At 41.0% G+C, this 18,988-nt stretch overlaps 1 pseudogene; it reads right to left on the reverse strand.

Annotated features, from left to right (window-relative positions):
- Positions 1-12,295: 12,295 nt before the first annotated feature.
- Positions 12,296-13,526, reverse strand: LOC104610429 (rust resistance kinase Lr10 pseudogene; annotated as a pseudogene).
- Between the last annotated feature and the right edge of the window lie 5,462 nt (positions 13,527-18,988).

Genomic DNA, 18,988 nt, shown 5'->3' on the forward strand with positions numbered 1-18,988 from the left:
TTCGATTTATCACTTACCCAGATATCACTACAATTCCATTAACCAATTTCCCCCTTCAAATCTTAGATACAAACAGGGGGCCTCAATAGCGGTCCTCCTCTTGAAACATGCGTAAGATATGCGTTACGTAATGGGCCCTAAACCCATCAAGAGACCCAGTGTCAGACTAATTCACACTTGGAATTATAATATCTAAAATTTTTGAGAGTGTTGGCATTGACTGATATCTTCAAGGCTGACTTAAGAATGACTTACATATGTTCACTAATAATATAATAATGTGCCCGGAAACAATTTCCTTGGAATAAACATGTGGAAGATATATAGACAAAATGATGGGTCAAGTCCACAAATTATATATAATTACTATTATTCCTCCCTCTCAATGGGTATTCCATGGCTGATCAACCGCCGTTGAAGACTGACTTTTTCATATATACTTTGGTTCAAGATCAAGGCTGACTTAGAAAATGACATATTTGGTCACAAGTAGTAAAATGCTGGGAACCATCCTTGGAACATAAGCATAGATAAACTTCACTCATACCTCAAGACAAATGGGACAAAGTCCACCCCATAATTATTAATTCCTCCTTATACTTATCATATGGCTGCTCCTCAACTCTTTTAGGGCTGATTCGACAATGACATTTGTATTTCAGAAGTTATCAGAACCATCTTATTTCTTTTTCATTTTTTATGAAAAAATGTGAGCTACACAAGTATAGGGTAGCTCTTCCCCTTACATCCGCTTTACAAATAAAATTGAAACCAGATGTCCTAAATTCATTACTACCCTTTCGGTTATTAAGAGCATTACGAGCTAACCAATCAACCAACTGATCCGCTTCCCGATACATATGCTTGAATATGATATTAAGGTTAAAAAACTCAACAAGGTTTCGACACTCCCTAATGATACTAATCAATCTCCACGAGGGTGAGACTCGACCATTGAAATAATCTATAAGCAGTTTAGAGTCTCCTTCAATGGTGATTTGTTGGTCCTTGAAGTTAATCGCGATGTTGATAGCCTCCCATGCAACCCAACCTTCTGCAAGGTTGATCATCGTGATACCAATCCCAATCGCTTTGATCTCGAAGACATAACCTTGATGGTTCCTAGCAACACACCCAATGGCACAGTTGCCATTAATCAAACATGAAGCATCAAAGTTGATTTTGATACAATCAGTTTTGGGTTTATTCCACTTAACAAGATTTAAACTTTTACTGTTAGTGTTATCCACACAAGAAGAAGCTTCTTTAATTTCATTCCAGAAAGCAAAAACTTTGCCAATGATGTTCTCCGCATTACTGGAACCTCCATTAAAACGTTTATTATTTCTATTCTTCCAGATGAACCAAGAAACACAAGCAAATTTTTCTCTCAGGAAGTTATCCCTAGAATAACCATTTGGCTTGTTAAATAAAGACCACCACTGCCTGACCGACGAGAAAGAGTTCCCGGGAATTAGGAATTCCTCATCAAAATTGCTCCAAATTTGTTTAGAGTTTTCACATCTAATAAACAAGTGGTCAAAGTCCTCTACCTCCCTACAAAAGGCACAAGCTGGGTCAATTCTTAGACCTCTGGCTATAAGATTATTTTTCGTGAGAAGTCTATTATTTAATAAGAGATAGAGAAAGATTTTAATTTTTGGGGGGAGCATGAGTTTCCAAAAATTAATTTGATAGTTGGTAGTAAGAAACTCACCACTATTAAACCGGCACTCCTCTTCATAAGTTGTTTTAACCGAGAAGTTACCATCCGGGGTGAATTTCCAAACTCTTTCATCTTCATACTCCCCATGGGGAATTAAAATAGGCTGGATACACTGCCAAGCCTGGTAAGTGGTAATAGACCTAATAAAATCCTCTTTCCACACTCTCCTTTCAAGGTCAATTACCCCACTAACCGTCAAATCCATATCAATCAAATCTCTCCTATTATTAAATTCAATTAGAGGATCATTACAAGTTCATGAATCCAACCAGAAATTTACATTTTTTTCCATTGCCAATTCACCACATAGAACCCCTTTTAATAAGTTCTCTGAAAGACAAGATGCCTCTCCAAGCCCAAGAAGAACTATTCTTTTTTTTTTCTTGCATCCCAGAAATTATTGTTATTAAGGTATTTATTAATCACTATCTTGACCCAAAGATTGTCATGGCAAGTTAAAATTTTCCACCCCAACTTAGCAAGAAGGGTCTTATTCATCCATTTGAGATTCCTCACACCTAAACCACCCCATTTTTTGGGAGAGCAAACCCTGCTACACCTGACAAGAATGGGGTTTTGGCTCTTTGTACTTGACAAAATAAAATCCCTTTAGTCTTTTTCTAAATCAGTGGACCACACTGCTTGGAATTTTAAAAGCTTGCATAACAAATCGAGGAACCATTGAGGCAGAAGAATTAATTAAAGTTAATTTCCCAGCTAGAGAGAGAATTTTTTTCCAACCTACCAGTTTGTTATTCATTTTTAAAATAATTGGGCAATTGACTAGATGCTTTGCAAATATATCCAAGATCTCCTTGATTTTAATACAAGCATTAATAGAGGTTTTAGTAAAAATGATATAGTCATCCGTAAACTGAAGAATTGGAATTTTCGGACCTTCATTAAAGGCTTTACAGCCAATATCATTTTTTCCACTCAACGCCCCTTTATAAAAATTATTTGCAAAGGCTTCAGCACAAAGGGCAAAAATATACGGGGAGAGGGGATCACCCTGCCAAATACCCCAAATGGCCCTAATGGTACGAGTACGAGGTCCATTTAAGAGAATCTAAAAAGAAACTGAAGTGATGCATTCCGTCACCCACTTAATCCATTTGATATGGAATCCAAATTTAACAAGCACTCTCCTAATAAAGTCCCATTCCAACCTATCATAGGCCTTTTCCATATCAACCTTACATGCAAGCATCCCTTGCTTGTCTCTCTTTTTTTTCATAGTATGCATCATTTCATGAGCAATGAGAATGTTATAAATAATTTGTCTACTTGGAATGAAAGAACTCTGAAATGGGGAAATAATGTCATCTAGGTATGGCTTAATTCTGTTAACAAGAATTTTGGAAATGATCTTGTAAATAACATTACACAAGCTAATGGGTCTAAAATCATTAATTCGCTTCGGGTTATCACAATTAGGGATAAGGGTGATTAACGTTCTATTTAACTCAACATTCATTTTCCTAGAATGGGAAAAAGCTTTAACTGTCTTACAGATAAAATCTCCAACAATATTCTTGAACTTTTTGAAAAAATAAACATTAAGTCCATTAAGAACAAGGACCTTCATATCCTTCATCGATAGAAGGGTATTATGAATTTTTTCATTTGTAACTTTTTTACATAGGGAAGTATTCAAAGATTCTGTTGCACAACCCCCTATGTTTGAAATGAAATTATCAACCTCTGAAGTACCCTTAGACTTGAACCTTTTCTCGTAACCACTACAAAACACTTCTTTGATATTTTCAATGTCATCCACCTAGATACCATTGTCATTTCTGATTTTTTTTTTTTTATTTCTTCGAATAGTTGCGGCGGTGTGAAAAAATTTATTATCTTTATCTCCAAGTTTAATCCAATCAACTCTAGAATTTTGGGCCCAGTAAACTTCTCTAGCAAGAGTGTTGTTAAGAAGCTTTTGAAGGGCAATGTCATCATTAATGAGTGTTCTATTATTTGGGTCATCCTCTAACTGCTCTTGGATCACCTGGAATTTCAAAACAATCTCTTCCTTCCTCCTTCTGATATTCCCAAAATGATGCTTACTCCAGAATTTGAGTTCTTTAACAAGATTAATTCTTTTCTTGCAAAATTGATAGGTCCTAGAGCCAATAATGTTGATATCCCAAGCCCTCTTTATAATCTCTTCAACACTAGGATCAAGGCACCACATGGCTTCAAATCTGAACGGTCTAGGATCATACAAAATTTGAGTATTATTATCAAGAATCATAGGGGTATGGTCTAATGCCATAAAAGGAAGATTAATGAACCTACAATTATTAAACTCACATCTCCATTCAGCATTCGACAGGACCCAGTCAATTATTTCTTTGGTATTATTGTTTTTCCAAGTGAATTGGCCTCCCTCCATCTCTACTTCAATAAGATTACAATAATCTATTAATTGATTAAAATTTCTGATTTGGTAAGGCTTAACTACCGAACCTCCTTTTTTATTCTCATTTCTTCTCATGGCATTGAAATCTCCCATATAATACACCACACCCCATGAGTACAATAAAAAATGTTTCTAATCCAGTACCAGACTTTAATTTGATCAGTCTTACAAGGAGGAGCATAAACAAAAGTATTCAACCTACTTTTATTAGAGCTAAGATCAGTAATGCATGCATGGATAATCTTATCATTTGAAAAAATAATATCAATAGAGCAAGCTGATGAATCCCATAACAACCACAGACCACTTGAAAAGCCAATTGGGTCAACTAAATGGAATTTATCAAAATCTAAAGTTGACACAATATTTTTTGCTCTAGTTGGATTAACCCTTGTTTCCATTAAGCAACAAACACTTGGCTTGTAAAGCCTACATAATTCAACAACTTGTCTTCTCAACTGGATTCTTCCAGCCCCTCTAACATTTCATATAAGCATCTTCATTTGGTTACATTCGCTTCTTTAGGACCCTGCTCGTCCATGTTGAAAAGAGTTTCGGCCAAGCTTGGTAGCACAAGCTTGTAATTCAAGCGAGGGCACCAAAGTGGTTGAACGTTGGCCCAATTCTGATAGGCAGGAGTGATCAGAGTAAATTTGCTGGCATGTCCATTCCAAGTTGGGAGTTGAACCATCCTTTTTCGAATGAGCGTGAGAAAACTAAAATTTCAATAAAAAAACAAGTGGGTTAAGTCAACGTATTAATTAGATACACTTTAATTAGATTCAAAATTGTCTTTTTTTAAGCAGATAAGGCACTATCCTCACTAAACCCAAGAAAGATGAAGCGGATAAGGCATGTTAAGCAGATGTTATGTTAATAAGTCACTTAAGTGCAACACTTCTAAGCGGACCCTTATTAAAAAAAAATCTTTGACAGTTCAGTCTAGTCTTTTAAATTCCGACTGTGGCTTTTGCATGTGGAAAGGTTAAGAATTAAGGTTTTAGAGACTAGATGAAGGAAAGGGCAAAATAGTCTTAAATTAAAGTTATACAAAAGTTATTTTTGAAATTTTGAAATGTCTAAATATCTTAAACTGATATTAAGTGTTTTAATTTTTTATTTCAATTTAACTAATAGAAAGCTAAATGACCAAACTTGAGTATTGGAATTTGAAAGTAGTGGTGGATTAGGACCTTTGATTAATGGGGACTTACATTATCACAGCATCAACTTAGTGCTCCATCATTTGCCCCTTGATTGAAGCAAGATTCCTTTTCAGCAATCTTCATTGTTCTAAGACCATGATCTCCTAAATCCCCTAGATACAGACCTCTTTAGACCCATTTGACCCCGTCAATGAGTCCAAAACCCTAAAGAACCCCACCCGACCAAGTTTCACCTAAAAACTCCATTCATAGCCCTCAAACCAAGCAAGATTTTATTTCACAAGTTGTTATTTGTTTGCACAACTCTCTCATGATATAACATCAACATAGTAGCCCTCCTTAAGTAAATCCTAATCACCCAAAAGCTGCTTACCCTTGGATCAAAATATTCCTTTGTTACAACTTTTATTAGAACCCCCTCCAAAACTTTAAAATAAGCAACACACCCCCCATACATCTTTTGAAAACCCCAGATTTACTTTATTTAGACCATTTTATCCTTGAAAATCCCCACAATACCCAAAATACCCCAACACATCCTTTTTCCTAGAAAACCTAGATTTGGGCCTCATTTGATAACACTTTTCAGAGGTTTGGTGTCTAAAAAGAAAGACTCATTTGGTGTTGCGTCTGAAAATCGATTTGAAATGTTTTTTTAGGTCTGAAATTTTAAGTCAATAGCCTAACACTTATGCATTCAAGCATAATTGAGAGGTGCATAAAAGGCATAAATACCCTAAAAAAAAATTTAATATTACATATTTTTTTTTCCTTCATGTAAATCAAATCGAACCCTCACTGCGAACTAATGAAGCTCTACCACCACCACCGCCACTGCACTTTCTCTGTCTCTCTCTCCTATATTCCCACCACCGTGGTTCTTCTCTCTCACTCTCGCTCTCGCTCTCCCTCCGCCCTGTCTTCTGCCACCGCAGCGGTGGTTCTTGTTAGACAATTGTATGCCCTTAGCTCCAATCAGAATGATGTACATTATGAATTTATTGTAAATGAATAAAGTACATATTTGATTCATGTTCCCATTGTGTGTTTTTGTGTAATACCCTTAAACTGGACACTTATGAGACTCGTGTTAGTTTAGAATGTTCACAGCCGTTCGATAAGTCTGGGGAGATTTATCCTGCCAAGGCTGACACTAGTGTTCTGCCAAATGTTGGGGTGGCCTGTCTCAGCTGCCAGGGTGAGACCCAAGGCACATGCAGTGTAGGATTAATTGAATCTTTGAACCGGACTAGATTTCCAGTATTGCCCTGGACCTTGGAGATTGATGGGCAAAATTGGAAAGTTACACCTGACCCCTAGACTTGATTATGATACTACACTAGGTGTCGGATTGGGCTGTCTTTGATATGCCAATCAGTGAGATCCTTAGTGGGGGTCAAAACTTGGGTATGTTGGGACAGTCTGAGAATTCATCTGAGTGGGTGATCATAGTGACAGGATCAGCCCCTTTGTCGGACAAAGGTAATGATCGGGGATGCACTCTCTGATGGAAACCAAGACTGCCGGCAACCGATTTCAATCATTGAGATTTGTTTTGCAAAATATATTTTATATGAGATATAAAAGTATATATATTACGGTTTCTAATTGTTTGCAAAAGGTTTTAATTCTCGGGATCCATGTGAGTAGAGAGTGTAGCACTGTTCCTTGCAGCCGAGGGAGAGGTCCTCTCTTGTCGGGCAGTGTTTGATCATTATGGGCTGAGAGGTTAAGTATAAGACCATTGAGGGTAATACCTGATGGGCTAATCTTGCATCTGCCCACAGTCCCTAGGTGTTACAAGGTGGTTTGGCCCAGGGACCACTTAGGGTAAGTGTTGGGCCCATAGAGCCCATGTGATGGGTTTCACAGGGTGCACTGTCCATAATAGTGTATTTGGCCAGGCCTTGTAACAAAGGCTGGGCTGAACCCATGTGGCTGATGTGTAGATCAATGTTTGGGTCCCACGCCATACAAGGAAGCCCAACTGGGCAGAAGTTTGGAAGGCTAAGTGAGCACATAACCTTTTTTGGCCTAAAGCCCATTTCGAATTGGGCTGATTTGATCAGTTAAATAAGGGGTGAATTCTGAGATTGGATTAGCAGATAGGATTGGGTTATAACCCTATCCACTCAGAGAGTCCAGATCTAAATGTGATTCAGATCTAGAGACCTCCTAATAAGATTAGTAGAAGGTTGATTTAATCTGCAGATAAGATAAGGGTTCACCCTTATCACTTAATGGGAATTCTGATCCAAATATGACTTGGATCGGCAACTTCTAATGGGATTAGGAGCTGATCCCTTTAAGGCTATAAATGGAGGAGGGGGCGGCAGCCTTTTGACAAACTTCACATCCTATCTTCAGAGCTGAAATGACAGAAGAGAGAATTCAGCTTTACTGCACTAAATCTCTCTTGTCGCCTCCTTCCTACCACCGCCATATATGGCAGTTCGATCTCCTGTTCTCAGTGGGAGTAATCAAGATCAGATCTTGATATCAGTTCTTTGTGGAAGGACTGATTGGAAGTAGTGCTCATGTGCCATCCAGCTGATTCTTGCGAAGGATCTGGTTCTTTTGAAGAACGTTGTTGATTCTGCTCCATCCTGCATTGCACCATCTTCAATGGGAGCAGTTTTTGGTTCCTTCCTTGAGCGTGAACACCTCCATTGAGAGATACTATTTCTCCGTATCAGGTATATCCCTCTCCTACTGCTTTTGTTTAGATCTGGTTCGGTTCTTGGTTCAAAATTGATCCTTGAAAAATATGATTTTTCTAAAATAGGGAATACGATTCCCAGTAGGGTGGAGAGAAATTTTTGAAATTCGCCCATTCTATTCCACAAGATTCGGGCGTCCATACGATGGATATCCCATCCCTTCAGTTCTTCTCTCTCTGCCCTCTCTTCCATCACCGACGCTGCAAGTGGTTCTTCTCTGCCCTATCTTCCGCCACCGCCGCTGTAAGAGAGTGAGAGCGAGAGAGAAGAACCATCGCCATGATAGTTCTCTCGCTCTCTCTTTCTCTCTCTCTCTCTCCCACTGTCTTCCCGCTTTCACTCTCTCTTTCTCCCTCCATCCCCTGTCTTCCCACCACCGCCACTACCGCTGCAAGTTATAGTGGCTGCTCTCTCTCCTCTGTGTCTTCTCTCTCTCTCTCGCTCTCGCTCTCTCTCTCCTCCCTCCCTCCCTCCCCGATCTTCCCACCATTGCCACCGCCACTACAAATTGTAGTGGTGGCTCTCTCTCCCCCTATCTTCTCTATCTTGCTCTCTCTCCTCCCTCCCTCTCTCTCCCTGTCTTTTACCTTAATTTTTTATTCATTATTTTATTTTTTTATTAAACATTAATTATTTATTATTAAATTTACTTATGTTATTTATTATTTATTAATTATTTTTATTAACTAGTAATTTTTAATTATTTTATTAATTTTTAAAAATTATTTTAGTTTTTATTTGTGTAAATTATTAACTAGTAATTATTAATTATTTTAATATTTTTATAGTCATTAATTATTTTTTTAATTTTAATCGTTTCATTTATTAATTAATAATTAATAATTTTTTATTTTTTATTTGTATTATTTGAATGGAACACTTCACAGGCAGTTCGCCATCATGCAGCACTTACAGGTAGCTCGCCACAGGCAGCTCACCATCATGCAACACTTCACAGGCAGCTCGCCACTAGGCAGCTCGCCATCATGCAACACCTCACAGGCAGCTCACCATCATGCAACAATTCATAGGCAGCTCGCCACCATGCAGCAGGCAGCTCACCATCATGCAACACTTCACATGCAGATAGCCACAGGCAGCTCGCCATCATGCAACACCTCATAGGCAGCTCGCCACTAGGCAGCTCGCCATCATGCAACACCTCACAGGTAGCTCGCCACTAGGCAACCCGCCATCATGCAACACTTCACAAGCAGCTCGCCACAGGTAGCTCGCCATCATGCAGCACTTACAGGCAGCTCGCCATCATGCAACACCTCACAGGCAGCTCGACCACTGCGTGATAATTCCTAGAAGCTCACCACTGTACCCCGCATTTTATGGGATTGTGATTTGTAACGGCTATATTAGCTCACCCACTCCCTGATTTAGGTGGAAATGGGCCACCTTACCGGTTGGTAGCTTTATCCCCACCTAACACGAAAGTAGGTCCCATCACAGCGGGAATCCAGGAACTACTCCACCAAACCCACGAGGACTCCAGTATATAAAGGCCTCACCCCCCAGGGGCGAGGAGGAGATGGTAGCCCCTGCTCTCTAACTCTCTCATTCTTTAATATCATTTTCAGCTTACTACTAAGTGCTGACTTGGCCATCGGAGTGATCTCGCTGAGTAGACACCCCCGGGATCTCTGACTCATCTCTTTCAGGAACTCTAGTTCTTGTCGTTGCTGGCAGCCATATCATCTCTAGCAAGGAGCAGCTGGGTTGCGCTATGCTAGGGAGCTCCACTTCAACCCCTGAATCATAGGCCACTTGGGAGCAAACGAGCTGACGAGGTACTTAGTCAAAAAATTGATATATGACCAGAAAACGTTACATCAATTACCATATTCTAAAATGCAGATGTCTCTGTCCCCCTTAGAATTTTATGGTTTTTGGTTTAAAAAATAAATGAAACATATATATAAGCTATTCACTCCCTTGTAAAATATGGTCATCTTTTAAAATCAGCCCGTGCATTTCATGGAGCTCTTCTTCTAATATGAGATCTATAATGGTCGGGTTAAATTTTATCGGGTTCGAAGAAAGAAAGAAGACCGCACTTCTAGAGTAGTTTCCATGAATATAATTTCTTCCACACAAGTGGCTTTTTTATTGGAAATAAAGAGAAGCGGAATTAAACCAGAATCCGATCCAAGTCATATACTTTGGATTTTCGGATCAAATTCGGATTTAAAATTTCAAGATGTACCTAAAATCAATAACCCATCCTACTTGGTACTTAGTGGGCTACCTTGGTCAGTTGGTCCACACCCATCCTGATTTTTAATGGAGCTTTCTAAATTACATTTGGGCCTGGGTTTGGAATAACAACAATGTGGCTTAAAAGGTTAGGAGAATTAGAAAAAGTTGAGAGGGGCAACTTGGGCTGGGCTGGGTCCTAATATGTGGCAACCGTACCTCAACCCTCACCCAATCTGAATAACCTGATTTTTATAATCAGGTCGGATTAGGTAGGGTTAACCCAATAAATGCATGGCAAAGGTTAACTGTGTAGGCGCGCTAAAGAATTACTTATCCATCTATGTTAGAACTGTTGACGTGTGCCTTAAATTCCGAAAAACCCAGGGAAATTTTCTTTACAGGTGGTCCAACAGGTTGACTAGTTAATTGTCTTTCGGGTATCACAGTGGGACTCAAGAAAACATGAAAACAGAAAGTTGAAGGAAGGTTCTCGAAAGAATTCAACAAAATTTGTTCAACACATAAGACCACAGAAGGATGGGACTATGGAAACTTGCTTGAGTGTGAAGTGTGAACAGAGCATAGAGATCAAACTCCGCAGTCTAACAATCAAATCATTTTCACCTTGCTTAACCAATAGATTATCAAGTCGATCTTGACTTTGAAATTAAGGACATTCGTAATTGAAACCTGTCAAAGAACTACAGCCATTCAGTAGTCCGAATGTGGCCCTCGCATATGAAGAAGACCTTAATCAGTCCATATTCCACATCCTTTTCATAAGCATCCATCCATATTCAAGACTCAAGAGTGACATACACAAGCACAAATGACAAATGAATTGGCTTTAACTTTGATATTCCGGTTCCCCTATCTCTGGCTGTAAATTGGTTTGGTATAATTGACTTTTATGAACTAGGCAAACTGCTATCATGAAAATAATGTTTGGCTGAATTCTCTTGGAAAATCTGGAAATGTTAAGCAACATGGAGGCAGTGTTGTTGCCCTCGTTTCGTTCCTATCTGTCCTAATTTAATGCCTCTACATCTTCTGTTAACTAGAAACCAGAATGGGAAAAGGAAAAGGATTTGTTTTCACATTTTCACTCTACTTCATGATTGAGATCTTGATTTCTCATATACCTTTTACCTCCTGGTCAAATTTAGAACAGAATCATGTCTATTTTCTACTTTTGTTATTTTAATCTCTTGGCCAAAATGAACCCACGAGAGTTGCAAAAATTCCAAGTTAAACCATTTGTATTTTAAGATTGTTTGTTCATGTAAACAAGGTTCTAAATATCGATACAGGCCAGGCGTATTGGCCTGTATCGGTGTTTTTTTTATGTTTTATTTATTTTTTTCAAAACCGGTTCAGAGGGGTCGGTTTAAGTCCCGGCTACTCTTTGAACCATGGCCTGACCCGATACAACCCCTGTAGGGGTGCTGTATCGGGAAGGCCCCAATATGATATGTATCGATTGATACGGGTCGATATGTAACGATATTTTGAACCTTGCATGTAAGGCAACTCCATCTGAAATTTGGCCTGTCAAACCCTGGCTGTAGTCTGTTTCTTTTCATTCCTTTCATGCAGCTATGTGCCTTCCTTCTTAATAAAAAACAACTAGTAACTTTGACCCGAAAAAGGAAGATTAAAGAAATAACAATGAGCAGTCTCTTTGCTAAATTCTTATATGAAAACAGGGTTCTCGACATCATCCAGACAAAATTCATCTTCTTCTAGAGTTCCAATTACTCTTGAAACAGATGCAGTCAAAACTCTAATTTTTTCCCTCTTTCTTTTGCAAATAAATGCATGCTTGAAGGTCATGTGAAGCTACCAAACAATAGCATCCAAGATAATAGAGGTCAGACTTAAACTGAGAATGCAAAATCTGCAACAGAAGAAAATGTAGATCATTATTGTCAATGTGCCAGGAAAGCACAAAACCATTGGGATGTAAAATTTTTAGATAATTTTATTAATTACCTCTAATATAATAAAGTTGAGAAATACATTCACAATACAATTATAGAACATAACAATCAATTCAAATGTACATCCATGGCAATTGAAATTGGCCCAATAAAATCACATGGCAAGCCTTGTGGATGATTCTATGGGTTTTGTTAACTACAAGATCATCATCAGGAAACCCTTGTGGATTTAGAAAAGGTTTTGGTGGAATCTGTAGAGTTCAATGCTGCTTTCCAACATCTCCACAACTCTGTTCATGGAAGGGCGACCTATAGGATTCATCTGTATGCACCATAGTGCAACCATAACTAACTTCTTTGCTATTTGCTTTTTCTCTTCCGTGATTGCTCCTACTCGCATGTCTTTTCCTTGGTTGAATTGATCATAGATCCAAGAGGGGAAGTAAATTTGACTTGAATGCTCTGCAAATGCATTTATGTTCTTTCTTCTTCCTACCATTTCCATCAATAGCATTCCAAAGCTATAAACATCAGCCTTGTATGAGACACCACCTATGTTTTTATAGAACAATTCTGGAGCTATATATCCCATTGTTCCACGTGCTGCTGTTAGGCTCACAATACTTTCATCTGTTGAATAGAACTTTGCAAGCCCAAAGTCTGATATCTTTGGAAAAAAGTTTTCATCAAGAAGAATATTGTGGGGCTTGAAATCAAAATGTAAAATCTGTATATCACATCCTTGATGTAGATATGCAATGCCACGAGCTATTCCCCAGGCGATGTCATACATTTGCTTCCAACTGATCAGAGGGGTACTGTTTTCTTGTGGAGAAAAGATGTATTTCTCTAAAGAACCATTAGGCATGAAATCATAGACAAGAGCCCTTTTTGAACCCTGTGAACAGAACCCAATGAGTTGCACAACATTGACATGATGAATCCTTCCGATGGTGGCAACGTCATTGATGAATTCTTGGCCATTTCCCTTTATTGACCTAATATCTTTATTGCTACAGGATGGCCAGTTGGAAGCAGCTTTCCTTTAAATACCGAACCATAGCCTCCTTGGCCCAACTTGTCCTAGAACCCCCTTGTCATCTTCTTAATGCTTGATAAGAGTACCTGATTGGCATGAGAGTGTTGTGGTTCTGTAGAAAGTCTTCAATGTTATCATCCACTCTGTCGTAGTTTCCGAATCAAAAGCACCACCAGGAAATATACCACCACGCATGCTGCAATAAATAATCCTACATAAATTATTAGTATGGTTTCCATAACATAACTGTTAGAACCTTACAACTAAAACCTAAACCAAATAAATCTAAACTACTCTACTCTTATGAAAGTGCCAGTATGAGATTGAATTGAACACATAGTATATATAACAAAGCATCTGTCACATCTTATGCTTATTAGCATTGCTCAATTTGGCACGGAACCAGAAAGAGGTTGGTTTCAGTTTTATACAGTTCAACCGACCATTCTTGGAACAGTTTTCCAAACACTATTGATACCATAAAGAAGATGCAAAAATTATTTGAAGGAGTTGTAGCATTTATCTGTTCTTGCGTAGTGTTGTAAAAATAATAAAGAGATAGAATGGAGCTTATCAGTAATCGTTTTCTAAACTGAAGTTGCAGTGATGTGGAGTAGCAGAATCTCAAAACTGGGAATTGCAGGAAGGAGGGTTGAGTCATGACACTTGGCCACTCTCCTTAAAATCACATTTGCCCCCTACGGTGCAGCCAGGTGATCGCAAATCAGTCGCTAAGATAAGACAACCCACAGGCTTCTGGTAGGCGTGCACTCGCTTACTAGACCTCCGCGAACATAGAAGATTGATGCTCAGATTTCACAAGGAAGATAGAGAAGAATGCCAAAAAATGGTGTGTGTTAACTAGGTCAGCCAACACTCTTCTTATAGAGTGCTCTTAGACCCGAATGAACATAGATGTGTCCTTTCACACAGGAGCCTCTTCAGAACAGTGCACCTGTTCAAAGAGGAACAAGGAGGAAGAAGAGACACAAACAGGAGAAAACATTTTGATTTAAAAATTAAAATCAAAATTGAAGAGACACATTTTAAATTAAAGGGGTGTAATTTGGTTAAAATAAAATGATATAGTGATTACACGCACACGTACACGCACACGCACACGCACACGCGTTGGTGCGTGCGTGTGAAAAGCACACCCAACCTCCGCACCCCTCACATGCATGGAATATCTATAGTGCTCTCCTCTTATGGGTCCCTCCCTACCCATAGAGAGAGCAAAGCTACAAGTATACTCAATCTCCACTCCTTTCCCAAGCAATGTGGGATAATGAGTCTTATCATATACTCAAGGGTGGAAAGAGGAAAAAACAAAAAGCAAAAGGGAGGAGAGAGATTCTTGAAAATTTAAATCTTCCCCCAACAATCTCCCACAAGATTCAAAGTTACAAGAAGATCGAACAATCTGAAAATTGCAATGAGAAAAGTTTTCATGGTGATGTCTTTTGGACTTCAATCAACACTTAAGTATGACAGGCTATGTTACAGAGTACGGGTGGAGTTAGACTCCTTCAACCTTTCCTCTTTGTTGTAACTAGCTAACCGGCCAACCAACTCAACTCACCAGTTCTTTAGTGATTCTTTTGTTTTGGAACATTTCAGCCTTGTTCCCCTCTTGGAATAATGAGTGTTTAGAGAGTCAGCCCTACATCTCTCTTAGAAGTGGCCACACTTCATACTCACTTAGGTCAGTTATTAGTGTGCACTACACACACTATTCCTAACTAATTAAGAGCCTCATGTTCAATCTCCTCAAACTACAGTGAGCACTATCTTACCTCGGCATCTGAAATGAGACACAAACTGATAGTGCTTTCCCATGTCATTTAGTGACTCGTTTTTACCCATTCAACCTAATTCCAAGGATCTTCTTTCACATAGGTTGGGTGTCCATCACAAATGACTTTGTAATGGGCTTCAGCCCCATTCCTACCGATGCCTCATAAACCACCTTAGAAATCTGTGGTTTGGTTAACGAATTTGCAAGGTTCTTTTTAGACCTTACAAAATCTAGTGTGATTGTACATTCGCTGAGGTATTGTCTTACCAGGTTATGCCTTAAGCGGATGTGCCTTCTTTTACCGTTGAACGTCTGGGTCTTGTCTCTGGCTATTGCTGCTTGGCTATCACAATTGAGAGATATGGACAGAATCGGACATGGACAAAGTGGTATATCTGCCAGCAAGTTCCTTAGCCACTCTACCTCGGACCCCGCCAATTCTAGTGCATTGAATTCGACTTCCATTGTTGAACTTGTATTGCATGCTATGCTACCATCTTGACATATGCTCAGTCCCGGGCTTCATCGATTAGGTCTAACTCTGCGTGGAGGTCCTCGTCATTCTGGTCTTCATCGAAGAGCTCGGTCCGGAGGGTTGGAGCGCCAATCTCTACAGGTACCATAGCTTCAACCTCGTAGGTCAGACTAACGGGTGTCTCACTGGTGGCTGTAAGTGGAGTAGTCCTATATGCCTAGAGTATGCTTGGCAGTTCCTCGGCCCACCTCCCCTTGGCCTGGTCTAACCGAGTCTTCAGGCTGTGCAATAAGGTTCGGTTGGTTACCTCGGTCTGCCCATTGCTCTGGGGTCGGTGTATAGCGGTGGTCCAATGGTCGATCTTTAGGTCAGAGTAAAGGGCCTCGAACTTTCGGTCAGTTAACTATGTCCGTTGTCTGTAATGAGGATGCACAGAATGCCGAATCGATAGACAATACTTTTCCAGAAAAAGTTCTGGGCATTGTGCGCGGTGATGCGTGCTAGAGCTTCGGCTTCCACCCATTTGGGGAAGTAGTCTACCACCACCAAGGGGAATTTTTTTGAGTAACCATAGTGGGGAAGAGGGCGAGGATGTCCATCCCCCATTGTGCGAATGGCCTTGGGCTGGTGATCGGCTTCAAGGGATTGCAGTCTAGTGATGGAGATTGGAGTGTCGTTGACAAATGCCATATTTTTCGAACTAACTGGGTTGCATCTTGCTTCATCGTCGGTTAGAAATAAACTTGCCAAAGTGCCTTGTGTGCCAGTGTGCGTGCATCGGGATGGTCTCAACAGATACCTTCGTGGATCTCCCTGAGGACGTAGTCTGCCCCGGATGGGGAGAGGCATTTTACGTAAGGGAGAGTGTGTGAGCGGCAGTAGAGTTCCGGTCAATGTAACGGGGGAAAAGATTCATTCCCAATTCATGAGGGGATGGTATTTATAAGGGGTGCATAAACACATTTGGAAAACCAATAAAACAAATCGAGAGATACTGAGCTCTGAAAAGGCCAAAACATTTGCGGGGCCGGGGAATTCACTAAGAATGGTGTTTACGGGGGGTAAATACATTTGAAGAATAATAAAACAACTCTAAGGGGGAATGAACTATTAAAAGTTCAAAACAAAATCTATTTGAATGGAACATGAACTTTTAACGAGTTGACTTTCATGAATGTTGAAATAAGAGACACTAGAGGTGTACAGTGGGTGGCCCGCGGGCTGTCATGGGTCGTGTCACCTTCCTTGGTGAAAAATTTGGGGGTCAGCCCAGTACAACCCACAGCCCAGGCCTGTGTGGGCCCGTGCCGTTCTGCGAGTCGGGCTGGCCCATGGATCGAGCCTTGGGCCCAATCGGGTTGTGCATTGGGCCAATGTTATTTATTTAAAAAAATGACAAAAAACTTAAAAATTTTAATTTTATATGAATTTTGTATATACAATTGCTTATATATACAATAATTAAATAAATTAGTATAACAAAATTAAAAAAAAAATTATTTTATTAATATATTATATACTGATGGAGGATGATTTGACCCGACCTACTGAGATGATGACATGTGGACCTGACTCAGCACGAGCAACAGCTCAGCAGCCTGGCTTGACCGTGACCGAGTAACGAGTCTGTAGAACAGCTCGCTACGTCATAGCTCTCTATAGGGGGAGCTCGCTACAATGCGAGCTCCAGATTCCCCGAGCTACTGAGAAGGGAATACTCCAAGACAATTTCAGCTCGCGAGCTAAGGAAACTAGATCGCTCCAGCACCTGGGCAGAAGAGCTACCCCAAAGACCAACCTTGATGAAGGTCACCTCAAAAGTACCCCTAAGAGCTTGCTACAAAGTAGCTCGCGGCAAGGATAGCCTGCTACGAAGTAACTTGCGACTGTGATGCGACGCTCTCAGGAAGCTTCCATCTGACAAGACCATACTCGTCAGACTGTGCCACGTCTCTTGGCTGACGGCGCAGTCCCTGCCCGATTGACAGTCTGTCCCATGTTTCTCGACAGATGGTGGCGTGCCTGTCTCTTCGGAGACGTGTCACTCAGCCGAGCAGGCAGTACGTTGTAACGATCACCTGCACAGCCCTGGCAGGTAACGGTTGCGACAAGAGCTCAGTGGCGGTTACACCTGATTTGACAAGGACACCCCTATAAAACCCCTCAAAGCAGAGAGTCAGACTCTCGCTCGAATTAGATCTGAACTTGCACTCTTACTTGCTCACAAGCTAATCTCGAGACATAGTGATCTAGCACGATCTACACTCTTAGCCTTTTATACTCTCTCTCTCTTCTTCTTCCCCAGCGTTCTAACTTAAGCTTCGAAGTATTCCCGCCGGGCAAATCCCCGGGAGTCCTTCTTCTTCATCTTCTCAGGTGTCACTCATTGCCAAGAAGGAGCCAGTCCGCAGCCAGCTAGGAGTGCACGGATCGTGCCACATCATTTGGCGCCATCTGTGGGAACGCTTCTAAAAGCCTTCCTCTAAGCTTTTACAGCACCTTCTTCCAAAAACTTAGTATTCTTCATGGCTTCTTCCAGCAATGCCGGACTTGGCAACAGCTAGAACGCTTCTAGGGAGCAGCCCCAGCTTCCTGCTGTCTACATTGAATAGTTTACCGTCCCCCTCACCATGGACGGAATCCCCAGTTTGAATGTGCCTCTTATAGTGGCACCTGCCATTGCCCCGCTCCCTTCTACAGTAGGAGCCACCTCTGCTGAACCCTCAGTTGTGCCCCCAATGGCCAACCCGAACCAACTAGAGGACTTAGTGCAATGCATGCGGGCCATGCAGGCTCAAATGCAACAGTTCCAACAATTTCAACTCTACCAACAACAAGTACTGGACCAGGTTTACCAGTACCAGTACCAGCAGCAGTTTCCCTCTCTGCCTCAGGCCCAGGTGTCACTTCCCCCTTGGCACCCGGCCATGAAGCAGGCCAAGCCAACCCGCCGGAGTGAGCGGCCTCGTTGGGGAGAAGCCTCCCAGGTCCAGGATCCAGCCAAGAGCCACGCCTCTTCCCGTAGCAAGAAGGAGAGGCCGGCTGCCCCCTTGGCACCTGCCTCACAACCTATGGGCGGGTCAGGGGCCTCTCACCCAACAAAGCCCGTGTCACCACAACCTTCACAGTTCGAGCTCCTATTAGCGGACAATCCGTTCGAGGTCCTGGCAGCAGGCTACAGACAAGGCCCTTCGGTCTAGAGTCGTCACTAGCAGTCCAAGCCTATCGAGCTCGACAACACCGAGGTGTCGAGCACCAATGCCGAACTAGTAAAGCAGCAGCGAAGACGTTGGCGAGCTCGCCGAACTACTTCCAGAGCCTCTCCTGAGCTCAAAGGAAAGGAGGAGGTATGCTCAGCTGAAGTGGAAGCTACCCCCTCCTCTCAGTTTCTTCCCCACTATCTCCAGAACTCTTTGTTGTACCCATGCCAAAGGATTTCAAGCTCCCTCCTCTAGACAAGTATGATGGGTCTTTCGATCCAAATGACCATGTGG

Source organism: Nelumbo nucifera, chromosome 1 (genome assembly GCF_055504915.1).
Source record: "Nelumbo nucifera cultivar China Antique chromosome 1, China Antique-T2T, whole genome shotgun sequence".
Lineage (NCBI taxonomy): Eukaryota > Viridiplantae > Streptophyta > Magnoliopsida > Proteales > Nelumbonaceae > Nelumbo > Nelumbo nucifera.